Source organism: Rhagoletis pomonella, unplaced genomic scaffold (genome assembly GCF_013731165.1).
Source record: "Rhagoletis pomonella isolate Grant_MI unplaced genomic scaffold, Rhpom_1.0 Rhpom_scaffold_00014, whole genome shotgun sequence".
In the NCBI taxonomy this organism is placed as follows: domain Eukaryota; kingdom Metazoa; phylum Arthropoda; class Insecta; order Diptera; family Tephritidae; genus Rhagoletis; species Rhagoletis pomonella.
The window spans coordinates 10,736,704-10,741,175 of NW_023458568.1; the positions used below are offsets into that span (position 1 = coordinate 10,736,704).

At 34.5% G+C, this 4,472-nt stretch overlaps 1 protein-coding gene and 1 long non-coding RNA gene across 5 annotated transcripts in view; one reads left to right on the plus strand and one right to left on the minus strand.

The window, feature by feature from the left end:
- Positions 1-4,472, minus strand: part of LOC118749220 (cleavage and polyadenylation specificity factor subunit 5) — a 590,731-nt gene that overhangs the window by 115,179 nt on the left and 471,080 nt on the right. The window lies entirely within an intron of this gene.
- Positions 3,637-4,385, plus strand: LOC118749222. The gene is made up of 3 exons (XR_004994179.1): positions 3,637-3,957; positions 4,015-4,133; positions 4,241-4,385. It is a non-coding gene; the product is annotated as an uncharacterized LOC118749222 (long non-coding RNA).

Genomic DNA, 4,472 nt, shown 5'->3' on the forward strand with positions numbered 1-4,472 from the left:
CATAGCGAAGCCTCGCGCAGACATGGCCGGCTAGTTAATTATAAATAACAAAAAATATAAAATAATGATAGATCTGGCAACTTCCGATTATTTTGTTTTGCTTTGCTGTTCGTTTTGCCCCTATAAAACATAAAAAAGTCAATATTTCACACGTTTTTAAGGAAGATGTTACGAATTTGCTGAGGTTTCGGTTTTGTCGGGAGTGTCTGGAAAGGATTTTGGTCCCTCCCGCCCGTCCAATTTGAAATCAGTACCGCGGGTCCCGATATCCCGCGCCCATCTCTACTCTGAATATAAATTCAAAGTTAAACCCTTGTTGGTGGTTAAGTTAAGAATCGTTTAACTAAGCACTGTGAATCCCGCCCTTAGAGTTAAAATTTTAATACAAATTATTTTGGCCGCCTAATTCGGTCAAATACCCCTATGTGTGTCGATACGAAATTCCTTTTCAGTGCACTAATTGTAAACAATTTTACCCCATCGCGTAAACTATAGAATTAAAAAAAAAAACAATTAGCCGTGCTCCCATTTTCAGAATCGCAAATATTTTTCGTTTTACTTTTCAAATCGCAAAATTACGTGCTCCAATATTCGCAAATCGGAAAATTTTTGCGGTTTCAAATCGGTTGCCGGTGAGACGGTGGAATGAAAAGTAAATGGCAAAATTAACATAAATAACAAGCTAGCTTAGTTTAAATTTATTTCGGATTATGCCCATTATATTTTGCGATATTTTTTGCGTCCTAAAATTTACTTCTTATGTTGATTTTATTTGTTTAATTAACTATTTATTATACCTATCTCCGTTTTGGGCAACGAAAATTTATCGAAGCAACGAAGATTTACGATTTGGTGCGGAAGAAACATGTGCGATAATTGTTGCATACCTTCAAGGGATGGCTTTCAGGAATGCTGGAAACGATGTGGAAAATGGCACTTATCGATAACAACAAGTTGCGAATTTAGGAGCACCCAAAAATAAAAACGTACGATTTTGACAAAAACGCAAATTGCAAAAGTAAGTGGAAATGGGAGCACGGCTGAATGACAAACTTTCTCGCTTTCTAACGGCACCCAAAAAAATTTCATCAAGCGCCTACTTTTCAATAAATCGGAATTGGAAAGTGTGCAGTTTCTTTTCGGTACAGTCTTTAGATTTTAATATGTAGTACCCACACCCACGCGATTCTGTCGGTGCGAATCTGTTCTGACAAAAATCACAACAATGCCGACTATAGGTTTAAATGAGGAACCACACACTTGTACGATTTTGCTGCAGCGATTTATTCGAACATTCACAGTTCTTCTTTTGGTCGTACCGAAATCGCAGACTTCCTTGTTTTGCGAACGAAAAAGGTCAATGGAAGGATTTTATAATATTAAAACAAAATCGAACGTAAGAAAACAAAACATATTTGATGTAGAAAAGTTAAGAATTTTATTTTTGTTGATAAATACTTTTTGGTTGTCTATAAATTGACAGATTTTGCTGCGATAAAATCGCACAGATGGGTGCGTACTTGCCTTTTCGAAGCAGTAACGTCTGTAGTAGAGATGGGCACGTAAGTAATTTTGGCTCACGTTCACGCACGCTCATGTTGATGGTTTTTTAAAGCACGCACACTCACGTCCTGCTATATTTTTTTCAATCACATTCACGCACGCTCACGACGCCTATTTTTTCAATCACGCACGCTCACGCACGGTTTCTCACGGACATTTTTTTGAAATTTAAACTTTATATAAATAGTATTTCATATAAATAGCCTTTTATCACACAAGTATTATTACAAAAGCTTGGCCAAACGCCTAGCAAGGGCTGAAGGCACTATTATTATTTTAACAAATTTCCGATATACATACTTATTTATCTATTACAAGTACACTTAAATCTCTTTTTATGCGGTACATGCGTTCCTCAGAAAGCCGCATAAAAAAATCCGCATTAAAAAGTTATTTACTTTCATACAAAAACGGGATGCGTTCCAGCATTTAAAAAAACCGCATAAATTCTAAAAAACCGCATAAAAAAATCCAGTGAGGCATTATTGAGCAAAAAAACTATTTATTTCTTAACTTCAACACTTATTATTCCATGTAAAACCGAACATTAATGAAATAAATAAAATTTTATCTGTATTTAAAAAAAAAATAATAAAAATACCACAATAAATACATGAATTATGTAAGAATACATAAAAAAAATTTAGAAAAAAGGTTTTTTCTTAACGACGGTCGCCCCTGGGCAGGCAATGGCAAACCTCCGAGTGTATTTCAGCCATGAAAAACAGGTTCTCGTAAAAATACAATCGCCGTTTGGAGTCGGCGTAAAACTGTAGGTCCCTCCCCTTTGTGTGACAACATCAAGGCACTCAGAAGCTCCACTTATGTGTAAGCGCCAATCTATTATTATTATGTAAGAATACAAAGACAAATTATTTATCAGAAGCATTGGCGCATATTCATAGTCATATTTAGTACTCAACTAAGTCGAAACTATTCTAAGTCACAACTAAAGCTATTCATAGTCGCCTTAGTTTCGACTTTTCTGGCTAAGTACCAATTTAAAATTTAGTTTCGGCTGCAGCTGCAACTAAGTCGTAACTAGGAAGAAGTATTTTATCAAATTAAGGGAAAACAGACGAAATATGTAAAAATTAAGTTGGTAGAGGGTGATTTTGATAATATTGAATTATCTCCAATTAAAATTTACAAAGATCGATCCATTTTAATCGGAAGATGAAATTAAATGCGTATTACAATTCGAATAAAGCTACTTCACAATTTTATAATTGGAATAATTTAGATAAATTCTCAAATAATAAGTCAGTTTCACGCTAGTTCTTTTTAAGTAAATTTGTGCATAACATTTAGATATCTACTATTTGTATGTTTCACAGCATGCTTTCGATAAACATCGACTTCACATCACTGCGGTTGTTCTGGCTATTTCACACAATCAACAAAAAAATAATATCTTATTCTTTTGCATAATCATACAATGAAAATAAAAATTACATAAACGGATGATCAAATTTGACATTATTTAATAAAAATTTAATTTTTCCAAAATATCGTAAAGAAAAATCGATACATTTTCGCACTTGTTTTGTAATATCGTAAACTAAGTCGAAACTACTTAGTAGAAGTCTGAAATGCTCATAGGAGCAGTAAATTTTAAGTTGGTACTTAAATTTAAGTTGCAACTTTGTTAGTTTCGACTTAGTTGCTGGACTATGAATACGCGCCATTGTCTTTTACACACTGAAAAAAGTAATAAAAACTCTCAAAAAAGCAAAATCTCTACTGCGAAATAATCCGCATAAAAAGAGACCTAAGTGTATAAAAAAGAATTGGTATCAATATTTATTCAACGTTTGTAATATTAAAATGACAATAGGAATTTTGTCGAGGTTTTCACCAAGCAGTCGTGTACGTCTTTCTTCCAGAATTCTGCCTGAAACTGAAACAGAAAAAACTCGAATTCTAGAAACCAGTTGCTGAGCTAGCTGCTATGTTTAAAATTTGCCTTGAAAGACTTCTAGGAAGGGGCAAATCTTTAGCTTTCTCCCAAAATTTTAAAACATCATTACAACTTTTGTTTTCCGATTTTTTCAAATACATCTGTATTTCCGTATTAATTTCTTCAAAAACTGTTTCTGCAGATTCATTTGTCGCATCTTTGAATTCGTCAAAAGTTGCACGGGTTTTTGCCCTTTACGAGGTAGAAGGAATGTCATCATCCAGAATTTGGGAATCGTGCTGAGGGCGAGCGCTCTTTTCTTCAAGTGCAGTCTACCTAAGTAAGAGTGGAATAGATGTGAAAATAGTAGCACTTTTCAGCTGTTCATCGGCGGCCTGATTCGATTTTGTTGCCAGCACAAAAAGAGATCAAGATTTACTCTGTTAGGCGTTATGAAAACTAATTCAAAGCAATTGCTTGGAAAAAGTCGCCCGGTACTATCCCTGTTACAACACATACTTGAGTGACATTGACATGCAATTTCTTTAAAGTTTGCGCTTAACTGTAGGCAAACCGAAAAGCTGCAGATGTACAAATGAATATTACAGAATGCCTCCAACAATTTCAAAGGAAAAAGAATAAATGTTGCCACTCTAGTGAAAGTTAAACAGTAAGTTTACGAATTTATTTTAGATTAAAATACAAATAAGTACATACATACATATGTGAAAATGACGTGATTGACGAAAATCTAACTCACGCACGCGAAAATTTCAGGCACGCACGATCACGGATATTACGTGATTTTTCACTGAAATCCGCTCACGCTCATGCGTGACTTTTGCCCATCTCTAGTCTGTAGCATCAAAAACGGTGCGGATTCGTTGCGACAGAATCGCGTAGGTGTGTGGATACCTTTACATCCCATACGATATTCGAAAAAATTAAAATTTGAGTTATTACGTTTTATTATGGAACTCCTCATATCTGTTTTTTATATGCATATCTT